The sequence below is a fragment of the Heterodontus francisci genome, unplaced genomic scaffold (genome assembly GCF_036365525.1).
Source record: "Heterodontus francisci isolate sHetFra1 unplaced genomic scaffold, sHetFra1.hap1 HAP1_SCAFFOLD_58, whole genome shotgun sequence".
Taxonomy (NCBI): domain Eukaryota; kingdom Metazoa; phylum Chordata; class Chondrichthyes; order Heterodontiformes; family Heterodontidae; genus Heterodontus; species Heterodontus francisci.
In genome coordinates, this window is record NW_027142006.1 from 9,371,120 (window position 1) to 9,395,458 (window position 24,339).

General features: G+C 44.9%; 1 non-coding gene across 1 annotated transcript; it reads right to left on the reverse strand.

The window, feature by feature from the left end:
• Nucleotides 1-3,834: 3,834 nt before the first annotated feature.
• trnat-agu (transfer RNA threonine (anticodon AGU)) lies at nucleotides 3,835-3,908 on the reverse strand. The gene has a single exon. It is a non-coding gene; the product is annotated as a tRNA-Thr (tRNA).
• Nucleotides 3,909-24,339: the final 20,431 nt, after the last annotated feature.

Below are 24,339 nucleotides of genomic sequence, written 5' to 3' on the forward strand. Positions count from 1 at the left end.
TTCACTCCAATTCAGTACAGCTGACAGGTTGATACATCAATCGCAGTCCAAAAACAAACTCACTATCAGATCTCAATAAACTCTGTCACCATGGTTACATTTTAAATATAAAATCTGAAATAGAACAGACAAAATTTGCATGATTGAAAGGTACAGAATGAATGCAAGGAGGCTTCAAGGGGATTTGAAGAGGCTAAGTGAATGGGCTAGAACATAGCAGATGGAATATCATGTGAATAAGTGTGAAGTTCTCCACTTTGGTAGAATAAACAGAAAGACAGAGTATTTCTTAAATGGTGAGAGGCTGGGAAGTGTCGATGTCCAAAGGGACCTGGGTGTCCTTGTTCATGAGACACTAAAAGTTAGTGTGCAGGTGCAGAAAGCAATTAAGAGGCAACTGGTATGTTGGCTTCATTGAAAGGGGATTTGAGTGCATGAGTAAAGATGTATTGCTTCAATTGTATAAAGTCTAGATGAGACCGCACCTGGAATATTCCGTACAATTTTGGTTTCCTTATCTAAGGAAGGATAGACTTGTCATAGAGGGAGTGCAACGGAGATTCACCAGACTAATCCCCTGGGATGGTGGGGTTGTCTTCTGATGAGAGACTGCAGAAACTGGGCCGAAATTCTCTGGAGTTTTGAAGAATGAGAGGTGATCTCATTGAAACTTTCAAAGTTCTTACAGGGTGTCACAGGGGAGATATGGATAGGATGTTTCCTCTGTCTAGTGCGTCTAGAACAAGGGGACACAGTCTCAGAATAAGGGCAGGCCATTTGAGACTGAGATGAGCAGGAATTTCTTTGCTCAGAGGGTGGGAAATCTGTGGAATTCTTTATCCCAGAGGGCTGTGGAGGCTCAATCATTGAACATATTCAAGACAGAAATCGATAGATTATGGCATAGAGGTAGATGATCAGCCACAATCTGTTTGAATGGTGGAGCAGGCTCGATGGGCTGAATGGCCGAATGCCCCTATTTCCGATGAATCCGATAATGTACATCAGACGTTAGACCATGTTATGCATTACATACCAGTTCAAATATCCCACAGAGATTAAGACTGAAAGATACAGTATCAATTCCATTACTACAAAATGAAGGACTTGGAGCTTGCAGACCAGCCCATGTATAAGATTGAAAGTTATATTTTCATTCACAATCGTTTTCACAGAACTGAATATTAAATACCAATCCACAACTTGTACAGGACTACCAAATAAAACCTACAACTGTAAAATACAGTTAATCCATATTTTAAATTAAACACAAGGCAAACAAATATTGATACATTAAGAGAGAGGGAAACAGTGAAAGCGAAGCGGAGCATAAAGAGCCCAGGAGAGGGAGAAAGATTTCACTCGGAGAGCAGGGAACAGCGAGAGCAGACGTCAAAAAAGGCAAAGGAATACACAATTAACGGGAGAACACTGAATGGTGTCGAGGAAGTGAGAGACGTTGGAGTGAATGTCCACAGATCACTGAAGTAGCAGGACAGGTCAATAAGGTGGTTCAGCTGGTATATGGAATCCTTTCCTTTATTAACTGAGGTACAGAATATAAGGGTGATCTGGGTGTCCATGTCAATAAGTCACTGAAAGCTAACATGCAGGTGCAGCAAGCAATTAGGAAGGCTATTGGTATGTTAGCCTTTATCACAAGAGGATTTGAGTACAGGAATAGTGAATTCTTGCTTCAATTGGAAAGAACCTTGCTTAGACCGCACTTGGAGTACTGTGTGCAGTTTTGGTCTCCTTACCTTAGGAAGGATATTATTGCCACAGAGGGAGTGCAACAAAGGTTAATCAGACTTGTTCCTGGGATGGTGCGAATGTCCTATGAAGAGAGATTGGGGAAACGGGCTGTATTCTCTGGAGTTTCAAAGAATGAGAGGTGATCCCATTGAAACCCACAAAATACTTAAAGGACAGTCAGGGTAGATGCAGCTAAGATGTTTCTCCTGGTTGGGGAGTCGAAAACCAGAGGGTGCAATTTCAAAATAAGGATGAAACCACTTAGGACAGAGATGAGGAGAAATGTTGTTACTCAGAAGGTTGTGAATCTTTGGAATTCTTTACCCCAGAGGGCTATGGAAGCTCAGTCATTGAGTATGTTTAAAGCAGAGATTGACAGATTTCTAAATACAAATGACATAAGGGAATATGAGGAAAGTGTGGGGAAATAGGCATTGAAGTGGATGATCAGCCATGATCATATTGAATGGTGGGGCAGGCTCGATGGGCTGAATGGCCGACTCCTGCTCCTATGTTCCTCTGTTCCTAACTCCACATGATCGGTGAGGCACAGCTTCAGGCCGACTTGGTGGGTGGTGCAAACAGATATCACTGCTTCTGGTCTTCACCAGAACAGAGAGTGAGATGTAACATTGATCATCAAACAGACTGTGAGAGAATACAACAGAATAAAACACATGGAGAGACACTGTGGAATAACAAATAGATTTGATTGGAATGTTGAATTTTGATTGGAATAGATAAAACAGCAGATTAAATTGGGATTCTCATCATTATATTGATCTGGGACAGAAAAGAGAAACTGGTGGGAAGAAGGAAGAAAAGAAAGGATGGAACTGTTCAGTTTTTCTGAGTTTTTTCACCCACCCATCAAAGCTGGATTTTAAAAAAAGATGCAAATAACGAAGAATTTCACCAAAAAGGGAGATTAAATGCTGCCGAAACCTTGGATCGAATGATGCCCCAACAGATCACCTGTTTAACTGTCTCCTCACTGGGGGATTTCAATCAGTGAGTAATATTATTCTCTACCTTTTTTTTTTGTTAAATGAACCCAGAACTGTCACTTGGAGTTAATATCTGTGTTTCCACTCCTGAATAACAAAAGTGTGAATTTCTCAATATTTTTTGGACACATTTCCTGCTGGAAGAACTAAGAACTCTTTTCTAATTTACACAATACTATGTACACAATCATCAAGCCTCCGAAGCTAGCATCCTTGGTGCTGCTCTCTCTTCCAAACCTCATCTCATGTGACTGTTACATCATCACTCTGACAGTGGGAGGGGTTGATCCCACTGTCTTCAGCATTAACCCTTTACATCCTTATACTACACTGTCTGTTCAAAAAAATTGGGTGGAGGGAACCTCTTTCATTTATTGAAACACCAACAGCTGCCAGTTGAAAATCAACTCAACCCATCAGAGAGAGAGAGAGAGTGAGAGACTGTCAGAGAACTTCCTGCATCCAGTCCTGACCCTGTCACACTCAGCAGATGCTCACCCAGACCCCACTCTCATCAACACTGAATACTGTTACCGAGACCCTTCAAATACTGTTTATAAAAAGGTAGAACAGGTCAAAGTTCACACAGCTGTATTGAATAGAACAAAGTTTAATATTTTCTCACCGTCTGTCGGTAACCACATGAGACATAGGTTTTCTTATTTGCTTCCTTTGATTTTTCTTGTTCCTGACTGACAAATATTCCAAACCTCGGATCAACCCTCCCACTTGCGTCATGTCCCAGTCACGGTTGAAAGCAACACATAACGACACAAACACTCTGAAACATACAACGCAGTCACACTTTCCTTCAGTGAGATTAATGTCGAGCTGTTTTCCAGGTTGAATGTAACTGTGAACAAACTTCTATCAAAGAAGTTGCCTTTGGCGTATCAGCACTGAATTTCTGTGCAAGGAGGAACAGCCATTCCAAACTCACATCCTTCACAAAGGCTGTTTTCTCCTGTGACTGAAATTCATTATGTAATTTGAATTCGAAGTCAAATTTCACAAGACAGAAATGTAAATGAAAGATAAGGAAGCTTCTAAAGAACACTGCAAATGTGCAATAAGACTCTGCTGGGAGTTGAACCCAGGATCTCCTATTTACTAGACAGGTGCTGTAACCGACTAAGCTACAGATCCAGATTGAAAAGGCTTGCGCAGTTGAAATCAGAGAAGGGCACTATTTATTCTCATCCCACTTCTCCACTGGTCACAACATATTTTAACTTTTCCCACTTCCTGATACAGTCGATCATATACTGTATTTTTCCCAGAACTGAGAATGAATGTTTTGGAAGTAAATACATAATTCAATTTTTTCCAAAAGTTTACAGAATACAACATGTGAGTAATATTCCCCATTGCTTTCTCAGCACTGATGGATTGTGAAGCGGGAGACAGCCAGAAGTCCCACTGAGCCGCACTGACCCTGTGCTGAGAAGGAAATGAGATAAAGTTCAATTCTTCGCAGCAAGATGCTGCAGAGAGATAAGAGTCCTGAATCAAAGTGAGACTTTCTCATACTGTTGTTGAATTTCACGTCAAACAATCCTTGTACTCTCTGCAAATGAAGCCTAAAAAAAGGGAAAAACAGAATGGCACTCAAACTCACAACCCTGAGATTAAAAGTCTCATGTTCGACTGACTGAACTGTCACTTCTACTCGGTCTCTTATTGGATGGATGCAACTGTATGCTCCAACGCTGGGGCAGCTTTCAAATCCTCCCATGGATCCACATGTCAGACTGAGTTCCATGTTGTAGACTCAAGCAAAGGAAATTTGCTCACTTCCAAAACTATCAGTGAATTGAAGCTTATTACGATCAACATCATCAGAGGTCAGAACTACCTGGTGAAAGAAAACACCCTGAAGAAGGATCCACAATTATTCAAACAAATCGACAAAGTGAAAAACAAAAAAATCGATGAGTTAATCCAAGACAAACAACAGAAACACAGAAGAATTCCATTCCATACCAGAACCCAGTCCTGTTGTTTTTGGATCCAGCTCTCAGTTACTGATTCACCTTCATACACACACTTGGCAATCTGTACATTTAGTTCATTTCAATTTTGTCAACAGGCTCTTTGAATCCAGTTCTCTGGTCCTCAAACAGGCTCCGTGTGAAAGTCAACTCCGCTTTTTGTAAGGCTGCAACCAATCGATGACCTTCAACTAAAAATGCAAATGAAGTAGGAGTCATGCAGGATTAGAAACTAGGATCTCTCACATGCTATCCAATTACACATCGAAAATGAAAACCATACCCCTGGACTAATAAGACACTATAAAGAGCCTTATTTTTAGCACTCTTTAGAACTGTGTCATTAAGTATATATTGCCTCTCCCTATCCCTTCTGCGAAAGTCTATCACCTCACACTAGTCACTATTAAATTCTATCTGCCACCTGTCTGCCCATTCTGGTAGCCTATCACTGTCCTGTTGCAGGCAGTTCATTTCATCCTCACTATTTACCACTCCTCCAGGTTTGGTGTTATCAGCATATTTTGAGATTCTACTCTATTTTCCAAGATCCTAGTCATTTACATATAGCAGAAAAAGCAGTGGTTCTCGCAGTGACCATTGGAGAACACCCACTGTCGAACATCCTCCAGTCTGACAAAGAACCGTTTACTATGATTCGCTATTTTCTGTCCTTAAGGCAATTTTCTATCCAATTGGACAGGGAGTCTCCTATTGCATGAACCTCACTTTTGTTAACCACCCTTTTATGTGGTACCTTAGAACAGTACAGCACAGTACAGGCCCTTCGGCCCACGATGTTGTGCCGACTCTTTAACCTACTCTAAGATCAAACTACCTACATGCCCTTCATTCTACTATCATCCATGTACCTATCCAAGAGTCGCTTAAATGCCCCTAATGTATCTGCTTCTTCTACCACCGCTGGCAGTGCATTCCACGCACCCACCACTCTCTGTGTAAAGAACCTACCTCTGACATCTCCCCTAAACCTTCCGCCAATCACCTTAAAATTATGCCCCCTGGTGATAGCCCTTTCCGCCCTGCGAAAAAGTCTCTGGCTATCCACTCTATCTATGCCTCTCATCAAGTGGTACACCTCTATCAAGTCACCTCTCATCCTTCTTCGCTTCAATGAGAAAAGCCCGAGCTCCCTCAACCTTTCTTCATAAGACATGCCCTCCAGTCCAGGCAGCATCCTGGTAAATCTCCTCTGCACCCTCTCTAAAGCTTCCACATCCTTCCTATAATGAGGCGACCAGAACTGAACACAATATTCCAAGTGTAGTCTAACCAGGGCTTTATAGAGCTGCAGCATAGCCTCGCGGCTCTTAAACTCAATCCCCTTCTCATCCATTCTTAATCCATCCATCCATCCTTTCTTAAAATCCATATCAACAACATTCGCTGCATCATCTTCCTGTTAGTTCATCAAAAAATGCAGTTAGTCAAGCATGAACTCCCATTTATAAATCCATGCTCACTCTCCTTAATTAACTCAAATCTCTCCAAGTGACTGTTGATTTTTTCCCTAATTATTGTTCCTAAAACCTTACTCACCACTGCTGTTAATCTAACTGGCCTGTAGTTACCTGGATTGTCCTTACACCCTTTGTTGAAATAGCAAGTCACATTTGCCACTGTTCAATCCTCTGGCACCTCCACAGTGCTTTTTGGGAGGGTGTTCCTGGTTTTTGACCCTGCAACAGTGAAGGAATGGCGGTATAGTGCCAAGTCAGGATGGTGTGTGACTTGGAGGGGAACTTGAAGGTGGTAATGTTCCCATGCGTCTGCTGCCTTTATCCTTCTAGGTGGTAGTGTTTGTGGGTTGGAAGGTGCTGTTGAAGGAGGCTTGGCAAGTTGCTGCAGTTCATCTTGTAAATGTTACACACTGCTGCCACTCTGCACTGTTGCTAGAGGGAATGAATGTTTAAGGTGGTGGATGGGGTGCCAATCAAGTGGGCTGCTTTGACCTGATGGTGTCAATCTCTTGAGTGTTGTTGGAGCTGCACTCATCCAGGCATGAGTATTCCATCACATTTCTGACTTGTACCTTGTAGGTAGTGGGCAGTCTTTGGCGAGTCAAGAGATGAGTTAGTCGCCACAGAGTTCCCAGCCTCATGACCCGCTCTTGTAGTTGTAGCTGTAGTTGTAGTAGTAATAGGCAATCGTCCGTCTCAGAAGACGATGGGCTACGCCCGGGGTGTACGTCACTTCTGTATTAAGCATCGTTTGTTGTGGCTGTCGAGGACGACTCGTGAGTGACAATCCCTTCCACAGCTGGTACAGATGAATATCATTGGCCCGAGGTCGACTGATAATTTTTCCTTCCTCTGAGCTCTCTTTGCCCCCAACTGGTCATTTCTTTTGTCCTCTGCTTTTCCCATGGTCTTCCTGAATGCCTTTCTCCAGGAATTCCAGTCAGCAGGAAGGACTTCCCATGCATCGACTCCAATCTCAGTCTGCTTGAGATCTCGCTTGCAGATGTCCTTGTATCATAGACGTGGGTGACCTGTTGGTCTCGTGCTGATAGCAAGCTCACCAAAGAGTGTGTCTTTGGCAAAGCGACCGTCATCCATTCAGCACACATGACCCAGTCAACAGAGTCACCTCTGACTCAAGAGGGCAAACATGCTGCAGATCCCTGCACGCTGGTGTACTTCTGCATTCGGCACTCTGTCCTGCCAGGAGATGCCCAATATCCACCTGAGACAGCGGAGGTGGAAGCTGTTCAGCTGCTTTTCTTGAATTGCATAAGTTGTTGATGCTTCTCTATTGTAAAGGAGGGTGCTGAGAACACAAGCCTGGTACACGCAGAGCTTTATATTTTCGATCAGTTTGCTGTCGGTTCACACTCGTCTTCTCAACTTTGACATGACAGCTGCAGCATTGACAATCCTGGTGCTGATTTCAGCATCAAGGGACAGATTGCTGGTGATTGTTGATCCAAGGTATGTGAAGCTGTTGACAACCTCCAAAGTGAGGCTGTCGATGTTGATGGAAGGTGGAGTCTCTACGTCCTGGCCCATAACTTTGATCTTCCTGATGCTGATCATCAGTCCAAACTCCTTGCAGGCCAGGGATAAGCGATCTACAAGCTGCTGCAAGTGAACTTCATTATGGGATTTCAGCACAGCGTCATCAGCAAACAGCAACTCACGGACTAGGAATTTACCCACTTTGGTCATGGCGCACAGTCTTGCCAAGTTGAACAGCTTGTCGTCAGCTCTGGTATGCAGGTGGACATCCCCCATCTGAGTCACTGAAAGTGTAAAATAGCAGAATGGAGAAGAGTATGCTAATTGTAAAGATGTGAGCTGTGAGGAGCTTACAACCTGCTTTACTCCACTGCTGATCTTGAAAGTGTCTGATGTTGCTCCTTTGTAACTGACGGAACTGTGCATGTTTCGTGGAAAGAAATGACGCCCAAGAGTTCAGGAGGGCAGCCTAGTTTCCACAGCAGTTTGAAGAGTCCGTCTCTGCTGACAAGATCGAAGGCCTTGGTGATGTCGATAAAGACAATGTAGTGTGGTCTGTACTGTTCACAGTACTTCTCCTGTAACTGCCGACGTGAGAAAATCATGTCGACTGTCGATCTACCAGCTCTGAAGCTGCACTGAGACTCAGGATAGATGTGTGATGCCAGGGTCTTCAATCTGGTCAGAGCAATGTGAGCAAAGACCTTCCCCACAATACTTAGCAAGCAGATGCCTCGGTAATTTCTGCAGTCACTGCGATTTCCCCCTTATTTTTGGACAAGGTGACAATATTTGCATCACGTATGTTTTGAGCTGCAGATCTTTCCTTCCAACAGAGACACAGAAGTTCATGGAGATGCTGCAGCAGAGCCGCTTTTCCACTTTTGATGATTCCAGGTGGAATAACATCATTTCCCGGGGCTTTACTACTGGCAAGACGGTCAATGGCCTTGTTGAGCTCCACTATGGAGGGCTCACTGTCCAGTTCCTCCATGACAGGGAAGTCTGGAATGGCGCTGAGAGCTACTTCAATGACAATGTTCTCCGTTATGTAGAGTTCAAGGTAATGCTCCACTCACCTTTCCATCTGCTTGTTAGGTTCAGTGATGATCACCCCTCTCTTTGTCTTCAAAGGTGCTGATTTAGTTACTGCTGGTCCCATTGCTTTCTTAATTCCTTCATACATCCCTCCAGCATCCCCGGATTCAGCAGCAGATTGTATGCTGTTGCAGAGTTTTAACCAGTATTGATTAACCAGCAGTGCCGAGCAGTTTTTTTTAAAATTTATAAAATATACTTTATTCATAAAAATCTGTAAAAAATACATTACTAAAGAGTTTCAAACAGCACCAAGTCAAAAAATGCAAACAGCACAAGGGAGATCAGTTTCCTTCAATACAATCATGAGTTGCCTCACAACCCTTCCATTTCATTTGTCATGCCATGGACATTTTTACATTTTACTGCAAATGAAAATCTTCCCAATACAGTTCGAGGGGTTTCTGATGGATCCAGCCCCTCAGTTCAACTTGGTGGGGGGACCATACACTGTGGTCTTTCCCCATTGAGCCTTTGCTGCGGCTGCCCCAAGCTGTCGTGCGTCCCTCAGCACGTAGTCCTGGACCTTGGAATGTGCCAGTCTGCAGCATTCGATCATGGACAACTCTTTGCTCTGGAAGACCAGCAAGTTTCGGGTAGACCAAAGAGCATCTTTCACCGAATTGATAGTCCTCCAGCAGCAGTTGATGTTTGTCTCGGTGTGCGTCCCTGGGAACAACCCACAGAGCACAGACTTCTGTGTTACAGAGCTGCTTGGGATGAACCTCAACAAAAACCACTGCATCTCTTTCCACACCTGCTTTGCAAAGACACATTCCAGAAGGAGGTGGGCCGAGCAGTCTGCAGAGACCTGTTTCTGGAAGCTCTGAGAGCATCGAGATTTTGTTTGCTGGGGACTGGTTTGTAGTTCATGAGGACTCTCCTCTTAGTTGCAATAACTGACTCTATTTCAGTCCAATAAGCCTCAAACCAGTCAGCATTCCTCCCATCTCTTTTTCCATACACAGTGAGTGCATTGTTGTTTGAAAGTGCCTGATCAAGGATGTTGAGGAACTCCTGGGTCCTTTCTGGATCAGTGGTTCGGCGAGTGTTGATCTGAGGACGACCTTTCTTCATGGATGGGTGAAGCTTCCTTGTCTGAAGCCTGACCTTGTTACACACCAGGGAGTGATCAGTGTCACAGTCAGCACTGTGATAGCTGCGAGTGATGAGGACACTGCTGAGGGTGGTAGGTCTGGTGATGATAAGGTCTAGCTGGTGCCAGTGGCGTGATCTCAGATGTCTCCAGGACACCCTGTGGCACAGCTTGACCTGGAAGTAGCTGTTCATCACACAGATTCCATGCTGACAGCATAGCTCCAGCAACCTCTGTCCATTTTTGTTCATCTTGCCAAGCCCCTGGTGCCCTATGCTCGTTGGCCAAGCTGTAGTCAGTACCCAAGCTTGTGTTGAAGTCTCCCAGAAGGTACAAACCCTCGGTGCTGGGAATTCTACTGATGGCAGTGTCAAGTATCACATAGAATTGATCCTTGACATCTAGGGTGGAGGTGAGTGTCGGGACATAGGTGCACATGAGATTAACTGGGCCCGCGCTTGTTGACAAGTGAAGAGTAGGAAGTGTCTCTGAGCCAACTGTGGGGGGGGGGGGGGGGGGTGGAGGGGGGGTCACTCATCGCAAGAAGCATGTTTTTTACTGTGAAACCCACTCCAGGCTCACGAGTTGCCTCTTGGGCATTCCCCTTGCCAGAAGAAGGTGTAGTGTTTCTCTTTGAGGGATCCACTTTGAACGAGTCTACTTTCCTGCAGAACAGCAATGTCCACATTGAGTCTTGTGAGTTCTTTGTACTTCACAGCTGTCTTGTGTGTGTCATCAACCTGCAGAAGGTTGTCGGTAAGGCCAGGACACATGGTCCTCAGATTCCAGCTTGTGATGCGAAGGACTGGTGTCTTCTTTGTTAAGTTCGTCTTGCCTGGTGCACAGATTATCGATCCACCTGTTGAGAGATGACTCTCTAAGCTCCAAGCACCCATTGAAGCAAGCAGGTTGTGGCAGGATAGCAACTAGCTGACTGGGGTTACCCAGCTTGGAGTAGGTGGTAGTTATCCAATGAGATCTGATGTTCTCTACCACTGTCGGAAGTAACCCCTGGTGCTCATACTCTACACCAATTGAATGAGAGCTTATAATCGGTAACTGTTTCTTCCCATGTTGTGTTAATGTTTAACCACAAAGTTGGAGTGTCCTCTCATGGGCAAATAGTATGGAGACCCTGAACATCAGGACCCCCTCTCAGCATTGCTAGTATTGTCCAAAGGAAAGGGAAAATCCAGTACTGTTTGGTAACAGCTCTGCTACAGGAGTTGCTGGAAAACTGCCTGATAAGTAACAGGTAACCGCCTCCGGGACTCCACTCCGGAATTACTGCCCAGGTTTTCTCCCTAAGCCTTCTTCTCTCTCAAGACACCCACAGGGAAGTGAGACTTTTTGCCCGTAGATGGGGCTCTGTTTCTTGGCATCAGGATGGAACCACACACCAGTGGGCCTGCATGACATGCACAAGGATATCACACACTGCCCCATCCCTGTGACAGCTCAGAGAGATACCCTGATGATAATACACCCCACAGGAACATCACAAACAGCCCCCTCCCTAGGACAGCTCAGAGTCAGACACTGCACACACTGCAACAACAGTGACATTACTGTATTGGTCCCTCCATTCTGAAAAACAAGCATTCACCCTACTTTATGCTTTCTGTCCCTCAGCCAATTTTGTATCCACGCTGCCACTGTCCCTTTAATCCCATCTGCTCGAATTTTGTTAACAAGTCTATTTTATGGTACTTTTTAAAACACAATTTTGAAGTCCAGACACACACCATCAACCTCACCACCCTGGTCAACTCTGTGTGAAACTTCATCAAAGAAATTAATTAATTATTTCAGACACAATCTTCTGTTAACCAAACTGTACTGGCTGTCATTTATTAGCCCATGTTCTACCAAGTGACAATTAATTTCCTCCTGGATAATTGCCTCTAAAAGTTTCCCTACCACCGACATTAGAGAAACTGGTCTGCAGTTCCTGGGTTTATCTCTCTTTTTAAACAGGGCTGTAAAATTAGCAATCCTTGCAGACTTATCTTTCAGTTCTGGAAAGTCTATTGTGGACAATCACTTTGGGCATGACTTTAACCAATAAGGCAACAGGATAATTGTTTAATAAGTCCAGAACTTGTATTGAGAGAAAAATAGTACTTAATAATTGAAAGTAAAATTATACTTAACAAACTTGGGGAATATACCTTTGCAGCTCTAGCAGGTGTGAGTACTGGTCGAGCTTGGTCTCAGAGTGTCACGGTCCTCTTTGTCCAGTCTAGATCCCTCATCAGGTGGAGAACCTGGTTGATGATCTGAGCCTTTACCCCTGAGAGCTTCTAGTGTTCCTGCACACTGAAACCTTACAAGATCCCTACTTTTAACCCCTGGATGGCCATCACACCACCTCGTAAAATAATAATTGCTCCTATCTGTTGCTAGGTACATTTAATTAGTTCTTAATGACGTCTTCCACGAACAGTCACCTATCCTCGGCATCTCAGACATGAGTACAATGGAGTGGTTTCACACTGTCTCCCAATCTGATCTGAAACAAGTTTCCTATTCATTAAATCGAGACTCTTGAAGGTCACGATGTACCAGACCATGGGTTTTATCAGGGGTCCTAGAAAAGTCCATTGTTTGAATTCATTTAGCTGAAACTGCCCTTTCCCACAAAGACACAGAAACTCACAGTAATTAGATTGAACAAACTTTAAATGAAAACCCATTCTCTCTAAAATGTTTATTGATTCATTAATTATAACTCAATCAAGGTTCATTACTTTTACAATCATCTGTTTCAGGATGGGTAGCTACTCATTAATTATACAGGATATAAACATTAGTACTGAACACAAAATGGTTCCTTTGGTCATGTGTTCATTATAAAATGGCTTTTGTAACGTTGTTAGTTTTGACAATGGATACATTATAAAAATGGTCAAGTTAAACTAAGATCGAGCTACCCAAGCTTACCTCCATCCTCCAGTCCTCTGGCATCATTCCCATATTCGAGGAGGATAGAAAGATTGTGGTTCGTGTCTCCGCTATTTCCACCCTTACTTCCCTCAGCAACCCAGGATGCAGCCCATCCAGACCGGGTGACCTTTCTACTGTGAGCACTGCTAACCTTGTTATTGTCTCCTCTTTATCTATTTTCATCCCCTCCAAATTCTCCACTTCCTCCTCCTTTACTGTGACATTTGCAGCATCCGTTTGTTTTGTGATGACAGATGAAATGTACTTAATTGGTACCTCAGCCACACCCTCTGCCTCCACAGGATCTCCTAATTGACCCACCCTTTCATTGACTGTCCATATGTTTGGTAAAATAATTCAGTGTTCCCAGTTATGTGACCTGCTAATCTTTTCTCATACATCTTGCTGATCTCTTTGACTTTTTCAGCTCTCCTCTGTACTTTCTGTATTCTGCTTGTTTCTCTACTGCATATGAGTCCTCACATGATTTTTCAGTGAATGGTTTTTGAACTATTTTGTAAAAGGATTTAGTTTTGTAAATTTCTCCCTCGCTCCCCTCATGGTCAGGCAGAAAGTTTAACTGCTGTGTTTTCAAACAGCAACAGCTTTATTTGAAAAGCCATTATGACAGGATTCCGGGTTTTAATCCAGTCACAAATCTGGTTCTGATGTCTTGTGGCTCCAGCTGTCACATGACCTGTCAGAGGATGACCTCATAATTGACCCAGTCATGGAGCTGTGGGTTGATGTTTAAATTGTTTCAAAATAATTTTCCAGAAGGACAATCAAAATGAATCGATATATAAAAGGTAGATTTTGTGAATTTGTGCTCCCAGTGGAAATTCCTGCTGAGTCTGCTGGTTTTCATATCCCCAATTCCCCACAGGAAGCTCTGTGCTCGGAGTCTGTATTCACTGCATCAACATTATACAGAATCATTTCATGGGAGACCCCAATGTGAATTGTAGGCAGGTGGGTCAGTTTTAACTTTCAAAGTAACACAGAAGCAAAATACTGCAGATACTGGAAATCTGAAATAAAAACAGAAAATGATGGAAATACTAAGCAGGTCTGGCAGCATCTGTGGAGAGAGAAACAGAGTTAACGTTTCAGATCTGTGACCTTTCATCAGAACTGAGCTGAAATTGTCTGAGTGACTGAGATTGTGGAATCAATTTCAGGGTCAAAGACATTGTATTTGGTAAGGATAGGAAGATGGAAATTATTAAGTATAGTGCAAAATTATAGATGCTTTTACATTATTTTGATCAAAATTGATTTAAACTTTGTGCTCATGAATCCTATCTTTTGATCACAATGACACTGATAACAATGGAAAAAGCAAGACTTGCATTTCACGACTTTTCAAGTGTCGTCACTCATCAGTACAATAGAGTACTCTGCAATAAAGATGTATAAGAGTCCCACCACACAACTGCCAGACGATGACCATCCCAAACAAGAGAGAATCTAACCATCTCCCTTTGACATTCAATGGCATTACCATCGCTGAATCCCCCACTATCAACAACCTGGGGGTGAGCATTAAGCAGAAACTGAACTGCAGTAGCCATATAAATATAGTCAGAGACTAGGAATCCTGCGGCAAGTAACTCACCTCCTGACTCCCCAAAGCCTGTCCACAAGTCAGGAATGTGATGGAATACTCTCCACTTGTCTGGCTGGGTGCAGCTCCAACAATACTCAAGAAACTCAACAGGACAAAGCAGCCCGCTTGATTGGCACCCCATTTACAACTTTCATGCCCTCCATCACTGGCACACAGTGGCAGCAGTGTGTACCATCCACAAGATGCACTGCAGCAATGTGCCAAGGCTCCTTCGACAGCACCTTCCAAACCCGTGACCTTTATCACCAAAAGGACAAGGGCAGCAGATGCATGGGAACACCACAACCTGCAAGTTCCCGTCCAAGCCACACACCATCCTGAATTATAACTGTATCACCGTTCCTTCACTGTTGCTGGGTCAAAATCCTGGAACTCTCTTCATAACAGCAGTACATGGACTACAGTGGTTCAATAAGGCAGCTCAGCACCACCTTCTCAAGGCAATTAGGGATGGATAATAAATGCTGGCCCAGCCAGCGACACCCACCTCCCATGAATGAATTAAAAAATGATAATATCCTGTAATCCTCCAAGGTAGAAAATACAGATGGAAATGAAAAATAATAAAACACAGTCAGCATGGATTTCACAAAGAAAGACTTGATTAACCTTATCTTTGAAAAATCAACAGCAAGAGTAATATAGCAGATGTCGAAGAGTTTAAGTTAATAAAGCCTCATCCATTTATGTGCTTGAACCATCAAATTGTGGGTGAACAAACAAACACACTAACTGACAGAGCTGCATGTTGTGCTTTCTAAATTACCCTAAAGTAGGGTGTTAATGAGTTAAAGCTTCAGGTTGCTGCAACCAGAATAGCCATTGTCCACGATCAGTTTTACTGTTATAAATAAAGGGTGGAACATTCATTGTGAATCTATAGAAACAGTCTGGTCCTGCACACTGCAGACACATCCACATCATCACCAACCAGCTCTCCTATAATTGGTGCAGTTATTTGACTTTGCCCCATTAGCTCCATGGAATTACTTTCAAAAGATTTTAAATTACAAGCAGTTTTGTTAATGTTCAGCCTTTGAGAAGAAATCATTCCCTGGCCACAGTGGAGACAGCATTGAATATAAAACAGTAGACTACCAGGTAACACAGTGAAAGCTGATCAGCAAATCTATAATTACTTACTTTTCTTATTTTTGCTCTTGCTATTCAGTTTTTCATCATTTTCAGCTCCTGACTGTGGATATTATTGTGATTAAATGTGAAAAGATGCACTGTGTCTCAGCCCCGGTATATTGGCTCTTTCTCTGTACAGTGCTGTATACACTCAGATACTGACAGTGTCTCTCCCTCCCTCAACTTTCCAGCCCTGACGGTGCAGAAAGCGCTGCTCAAAGTTACACATTCTGACTGTTTACAGTTGATTAGTGAGAGATTATTAACGTATCCTCCTGCAGCGCTGCCTCGGTTAATAACAGCAGATCTAAGTCACATTTCAGATACAGAAACAGACGCATCAATTATTCACTCTTTCCCAGAGTGTGTGAGGCCGGGACAAGCAGCAACATTCCAGCCCCACGCTCTGCAATTACCCAGCACCAGCGGAAAGCAGTGAATACAGATTCAATCAGTGGGTTAATGTCCATTACAGGGATGCAAGATTCCACAGCCCAGGACAAACATCCCCATACACCGAGAACAAGCTCAGGAAAACCCGGGGGAGTTAATATCCCAATCACTGAGCATTCCAGTAACATTGAACAAGTTCCTGAACTGAGTGAACCTTTCAAAGTACAGAAGTGATGACAAGGTCAAAAAGGTCTGAACAGTTGAGGTGACTGAGCGGTTTCAGCTTCTCTGTTCAGGTTGCAGCTTTCACTGGAGGCATGTGTTTAAATCCCACTTCTGACAACTTGATTTTCAGTTACTTTGCAGAGCTTCCTTGAAGGTTTGAGGTAGAGTAAATACTGAGGAACTGTTTCTAACTGCTGAAAGGTCAATAACCGAAGGTTACAGATTTAAAGTGACTCACAAAACCAGAAGGAACTTGAGGAAAAATTCCTTTCTGCAACGTGTGGTTAGGATTTCAGTGATGTGGATAGATTGGAGAAGCTGGGGTTGTTCTCCTTAGAGAGGAGATTTGATAGAGGTGTTCACAATCATGAGGGGTCGTGACAGACCCGATAGAGAGAAACTGTTGGTAGAAGGATTGAGACTCAGGTAAAAGCTGTGGCTCAGTTGGTCACACTCACCTCGAAATCACAAGCTTCTGGGTTCAGATTTCACAGCTGACACTGCAGTGCAGCACTGAGGGTGTTGAAGGTGCTGCCTTTCAGGTGTGATGTTAAACCAAGACCTGGTCTGCATGTTTGGGTGAATGTAAAAGATCCCATGCTGCAATTTCAAACAAGTGAAGAGCAATTCTCCCTGGTGTTGTGATCAATATTTGCCCCTCAATCAGATAAGTTGGTCATTATCACATTGCTGTTTGTGGGTATTAGCTGCTGCATTTCTGACATTACAACAGTGATTACACTTCAAAAGTATTTCATTGTTTACAAAGTGCTTTGATATGTCCAGTGGTCTTGAAAGGTGCTATATAAATGCAAGTCTTTTCTTTCTTTATCACAACACATTGCAGTGTAAAAAATGGCTCTTCATGTCACCTCTGGTTCTTCTGCCAATCACCTGATATCTGTGTCCTCTGCTTACTGACCCTTTTACCACTGCAAACAGTTTCTCCTTATTTAAACTATTGAAAACCTCCATGATTTTGAACAAATGTGTCAAATCTCTTCTGAATTTTCTCTGCTGCAAGGAGAACAACCCCAGCTTCTCCAATCTCTCCACATAACTGAAATCCCTCACCCTGCTACCATTGTGGTAAATCTCTTTTTTATTCTTTCCTGGGATGTGGGCACTGCTGACACAATGTGATTCCTGTCAACGGAGCGGCCCGCTGACATCATCGGAGAGCGCCAAGCTGCTCATAGGCGCAGCTACATCTTGCCAGGATTAAGTGGCACATGCACAGGATGATGTCATGGTTCAGCACCAACATCATCGCATATCCGCCCATGTTCCATCTTCGCACATTCACGCTGAAGTGTCATCGGGTATCCAGCCTCTCACTCAGCTGAAGGAAGCGGCTGAATGGGAGACTTTGAGGTTGGAGCTCTCCCCCCTCGGCCTTGACGCTTCTTCTCCTCAGCTGCTCGCTCTCCACCTCGCTGCTCCCCTGGATGATTGTTCTCCGTTCGCGTCACCCAGCTGTCCTGCCACTCGCTCCCAGCCCCCCAACCCCCACTCCAGCCATTAGCTCTAGGCCGTGCCATTTCCCTCCTCTTGGCCACTCGTTCTTCACTCCTACGTCACACGTTATGAGAGGTATCGATAGTGTAGATAGCCAGAGTCTGTTTCCCATGGTAGGGGTGACTAAAACTAGAGGGCATAGATTTAAGCTAAGAGGGAGGAGGTTTAAAGGGGGTCAAAGGGGTAAATTTTTCACAGAAAGAATAGTGGGTATCTGGAATGAACTGCCTGGTGGAGGCAGGAACAGTAGTCACATTTAAGAGGCATCTGGACAGGTACTTGAATGAGCAAGGCATGGAGGGATATGGAATTAATGCAGGCAGGTCGGATTAGTATAGATAGGCATAATGTTCGGCATGGACGCGGTGGGCCGAAGGGCCTGGTTCTATGCTGTACGACTCTATGACTCTCTGTGACTCCTGTTAATTGTTTAATTATCCACCACCAGTCAGGTCTGGATGTGGCAGGACTGCAGAGCTTTGATCTGATCTGTTGATTGTGAGATTGCTTAGCTCTGTCTATTGCATGCTGCTTCCGCTATATGACATGCAAGTAATCCTGTGATTGCAGCTTCACCAGGTTGACACCTCATATTTAGGTCTGCTTGGTGCTGCTCCTGACATGCCCTCCTGCACACTTCATTGAACCACTCTTGCTCCCTTGGCTTGATGGTAATGGTAGAGTGAGGGATATGTCAGGCCAGGAGGGAACATATTGTGTTTAAATACAATTCTGCTGCTGCTGATGACCCACAGTGCCTCATGGATGCCCAGTTTTGAGCTGCCAGATCTGTTCATTTCTTCCCTCAGATATAATTGAAATAACAAAATTCTGAACAAATGCATGAACTAAATATAAAGGAGAGAGAAATAAATACTGACAAAATAGATGGCAGCATTTGGAAGGGAAAAAGATTTCAGTTTTATTATTGATGAGTGAGAGGAATTTCTCACACTTTGGGGCTTCTGTAAGTGGATTTACTGTATCAGAGTAGAAGTACTGTATCAGGCCTTGTTCGCTCAGTTGGTAGAGTATGAGACTTTTAATCTCAGGGTCTTGGATTTGATACCCTTGTTGTGTGGTTGTTCTTCCCTTTTTCAGTCTTCATCGGCAGAGAGTTCAAGGAGTGTTTGAAATTAAATTCAACAACATCATCAGATTTCAACGCCCCACCCCCGTCCCAGTGTAGTTGACAGGACCCACAACCTCTGCCCTCCCCCCTCCCCCCCTCCCCCCTCCCCCCCGTCCCAGTGTAGTTGACAGGACTCTCAACCTCTGCCTTCCCCCTTCCCCTCCCTCCCAGAACTGCGACAGGGTTCCCCTTGATCCAAGGTTGGCATATATTATCATTCAGGAGCAAGAAAAATCGAAAGGAACCTAACAAGAAAACCCAGTCTCCAGATGTGAGAATCTATAGATTTGCTTTGGGAAAGTGAATCAGAGCAGAATGAAGGGTGAACTGTCCGACTGCCCAGAAGAGATGAAGACACAGCTCAGTCAGCACGTTCCCCTGGTTTATGATGCTGGAACATTCCTCACACAGAAATTATTCAACCTGATGACAAACGTGCTTACAGCCGATAATTTATTAAGATAATTTTTTTTTGAGCTACAACACAAACAGCTACTCGACAATGTGGAAAATTGCCCAGGTGTGCCCTGTCCATAAAAAAAAAGCAGGACAAATCCAATCTGACCAATTACCGCCCCATCAGTCTACTATCAATCATCAGCACAGTGATGGAAGATGTCATCAACAGTGATATCAATCACCACGCATTTAGCAATAAACTGCTCATCGATGCTCAGTTTAGATTCCGCCACGGCCTCTCAGATCCAGGCAAACATTTGGAAGCTGGAGTATAATGTGGGAAAATGTGAGGTTATTCACTTTGGTAGTAAGAACAGATAAATTAAATATTATTTAAATTGCGAGAGACTACAGAATGCTGCGGTATGGAAGGATCTGGGTGTCTTCGTACGTGAATCACAAAAAGTTAGCATGCAGGAAGAGCAAATAATTAGGAAGGCAAATGGAATTTTACCCATTATTACAAAGGGGAATGGAGTATAAAAGGAGAGAAGTCTTGCTACAAATGTACAGGGTGTTGGTGAAACCACACCTGGAGTACTGTGAACAGTTTTGGTCTCCTTATTTAAGGAGGGATATACTTGCATTGGAGGCAATTCAGAGAAAGAGGTGGGCAACTGTCTCTTCCCCGCCACAGCCACCTCGAGGGCATTGAGCGGAGGGGGTGAGACTTCGGGCGTGCAGGAAGGATCTGATGGGGAGGGCTCTTCTCACTACCAGCCAAGTTTCATCTTGGTGCTTGTGTGAAAGTTCTGGTGATGAGGCATTCCGCCAAATGACTTTGGAAGTTTGCTCGGGGAACCATCCGACTGGATCCACCACCTCCTTTTCCTGTAGGGCCTTGAGGACATTCCATGCAGACCACTACCTGAAGGATTGGTGGTCAAAGATGTTTTTCCACAGAAACTTTCCCACGAAGGATAGGTGGTACGGCACAGTCCAACTGGATGGAGCATTCCACGGCAATGTGACCAGGCCCATCCTTCACAGCGCTGGGGACAGATAGAACCTCAGCACGTAGTGACACTTGGAGATTGTGCACGTGGAATCTGCGCACAGCTTGATGCAGCTGCACACGAAGGTAGTCATCAGGATGAGGGCGACGTTGGGTACATTTTTCCCGCCCTTATCCAGGGGTTTGAAGATCGTGTCCCTCCAGACCTGGTCCATTTTGGAACCCCATATGAAGCGTAAAATGGCTCGGGTGATCGCCACAGCGCAGGAGTGGCGTATGGGCCAGAACTGCACCACGTACAGCAACGTGAGCGCCTCGCACCTGATCACCAGGTTCTTACCCACAATGGAGAGAGATCGCTGCTCCCACATGCTCAGCTTATGGTGTATCCTGGCTACTCGCTACTTCCAGGTTTTGGTGCACCCCCCGGCCCTTCCGAACCATATCCCCAGCAACTTCAGGTAGTCTGACCTGACGGCGAAGGGGACAAAGGATCGGTCAGCCCAGTTCCCAAAGAACATGGCATCGCACTTGCCGTGGTTAACTTTGGCTACCGAGGCGAGTTCGAACTGGTCGCAGATGCTGATCAGTCTGCGAACGGACAGCGGATCCGAGCAAAAGACGGCGACGTCATCCAGGTACAGGGAAGTTTTAACCTGAGTGACTCCACTGCCTCGGATTGTAACACCTCCCTTCTGCTTGCATCCTTCCTAATAGACTCAGCAAAGGGTTCAATACAGCAAACAAACAAGACAGAGGAGAGAGGACTGCCCTGTCTGTCTTTGCAAAGCAGGTGCAGAAAAAGATGCAGTGGTTTTTATCGCAGTTCATCCCAAGCAGCTGTGTAACACAGGAGTCTGTGCTCCACAGGCTGTTCTCAGGGATGCACACCGAGATAAACATAAACTGCTGCTGGAGGACTATCAATTCGGTGAAAGACACCCTTTGGTCTGCCCGAAACTTTCTGGTCTTCCAGCGCAAAGAGTTGTTCACGACCTAATGTTGCAGACTGGCACATTCCAAGGTCCAAGACTACGTGCTGAGGGACGCACTACAGCTTGGGGCAAAGGTTCACTGGGGAAGACCACTGTGTAAGGTACCCCCACGAAGGTGAACTGAGGGACTGGATCCATGGAAATCCCCTCGGGCTGTATCCAGAAAATATTTCTCCGCCTCCAGGCTCACTTCTTTTGACCAGGAGTCCTCCTCCCGACCAGCAGACCCATTCACCCACCTCCAGCATTCTCCCTCTACCTGGACCCCTCCCCTGGCCACTTACCCACTCTTGATCTCTTCATTGAAAACTGTCGGCTGGACATTTGTCATCTCAATTTCTCTGCCCCCCTCACTCACTCTAACCTGTCCCCCTCTGATCTTGATGCACTCCGTTCTCTCAGGTCTAACCCCGACATGGTCATCAAACCTGCAGACAAGGGTGGTGCTGTTGTTGTATGGCGTACCGACCTCTACCTTGCAGAGGTTCAGCGCCAACTCACAGACACCTCTTCCTACCTCCCTCTGGACCATGACCCCATCGGCGAATATCAAGCCACCATCCAAAGGACTGTCACTGACCTCATCTCCTCTGGAGATCTTCCCTCTACAGCTTCCAACCTCATAGTCCCGCAACCCCGGACAGCCCGCTTCCACCTCCTTCCCACAATCCACAAACGGGAATGTCCCGGCAGACCCATTGTGTCAGCTTGCTCCTGACCCACTGAACTTATTTCTTCCCATCTTGACTCTATCTTTTCTCCGCTGGTCCAGTCTCTTCCCACCTACATCCGTGACTCTTCTGACGCCTTACGTCATTTTGACAATTTCCAGTTTCCTGGTCCCAACCTCCTCCTCTTTACTATGGACGTCCAATCCCTCTGCACCTCCATCCCCCACCAGGATGGTTTGAGGGCTCTCCGCTTCTTCGTGGAACAGAGGACCAACCAGTCCCCATCCACCACCACCCTCCTCCGCCTGGCTGAACTTGTTCTCACATTGAACAACTTCTCCTTCAACTCCACGCACTTCCTTCAAGTAAAAGGTGTCGCTATGGGTACCCGCATGGGTCCTAGTTATGCCTATCTTTTTGTGGGATATGTCGAGCATTCTTTGTTCCAGTCCTACTCAGGCACCCTCCCCCAACTCTTTTTCCGGTATATTGATGACTGTATCGGTGCTGTTTCCTACTCCCGCCCCGAACTGGGAAACTTTATCAACTTTGCTTCCAATTTCCACTCTTCTCTCACCCTTACATGGTCCATCTCTGATACTTCCCTTCCCTTCCTCGACTTCTCTGTCTCCATCTCTGGGGATAGGTTGTCTACTAATATCCATTATAAGCCCACCGACTCCCACAGCTACCTCGACTACACTTCTTCACACCCTACCTCCTGTAAGGGCTCCATTCCATTCTCCCAGTTTCTCCGTCTTCGACGCATCTGCTCTGATGATGCTACCTTCCATGACGGTGCTTCTGGTATGACCTCCTTTTTCCTCAACGGAGGAATCGCACCCCCCCTGTTGTTGACAGGGCCCTCAACCGTGTCTGGCCCATTTCCCGTACCTCTGCCCTCAACCCTTCCCCTCCCTCCCAGAAACATGACAGGGTTCCCTTTGTCCTCACTTTCCACCCCATCAGCCTCCATATCCAAAGGATCATCCTCTGCCATTTCCGCCACATCCAGCGTGATGCCACTACCAAACGCATCTTCCCCTCCCTTCCCCTGTCAGCATTCCGAAGGGATTGTTCCCTCCGCGACAACCTGGTCCACTCCTCCATTACCCCCACCATCTCGTCCCCATCCCATGGCACCTTCCCCTGCAATCGCAGGAGGTGTAATACCTGCCCATTTACCTCCTCTCTCCTCACTATCCCAGGCCCCAAATACTCCTTTCAGGTGAAGCAGCGATTTACTTGTACTTCTTTCGATGTAGTATACTGTATTCGCTGCTCACAATGTGGTCTCCTCTATGTTGGGGAGACCAAGCGCAGACTGGGTGACCGTTTTGCGGAACACCACCGCTCGGTCCGCAAGCAGGACCCTGAGCTTCCGGTTTCTTGCCTTTTCAACACTCCCCCCTGCTCTCATGCTCACATTTCTGTCCTGGGATTGCTGCAGTGTTCCAGTGAACATCAACGCAAGCTCGAGGAACAGCATCTCATCTTCCGATTAGGCACACTACAGCCTGCCGGACTGAACATGGAGTTCAATAATTTCAGAGCATGACAGCCCCCCATTTTACTTTCATTTTTAGTTGTTTTTCTTTTTTCTTCTTTTTTGCTTTTTTTTACATTTTTTACAACCTTTTATATTGCATTTATTTCATTTCATCTTAGTTTATTCAGTTTGCTTACCCACTGTTTTTTTCAGGTTTGCACTTGCTGCTGTTCAATATTCAGTCCGTTAACACCGATTCTGTACTAATGCTTTGTCTTTCAACACACCATTAACATATTGTTTGCCTTTGCTCCATGACCTTTTGGTCAGCTATGTGGCCTTGTCCAAGCTGCACCTTCTCCTTTGTTATCTCTTGCCCCACCCCCACCTCACTTGCTTATAACCTGTGACATTTTTAATATTTGTCAGTTCCGAAGAAGGGTCAGTGACCCGAAACGTTAACTCTGCTTCTCTTTCCACAGATGCTGCCAGACCTGCTGAGTGGTTCCAGTATTTCTTGTTTTTATTCCAAAAAATATTTGTTTGCTGCAAAAAGTACATGGCAGGTAAAATGAAATGGAAGGGTTGTGAGACAATTCATTCCTGTACTGAAGGAAACTGATCTCCTTTGCAATCTTTGTATTGTTGACTTGGTGCTGTTTTTGAACTGTTTTGCAATGTATCTTTTTATAGTTTTTTTAACGAATAAAGTATATGTTGGAAATTTAAAAAAAAGTTCAGAGAAGGTTCACTGGATTTATTCCTGTGATGAAGGGGTTGTCTTGTGAGGAGGATTGAGCAGGTTGGACCTATACTGATTGGAGTTTAGGAACATGAGAGGTGATCGTATTGAGACATATAAGATTC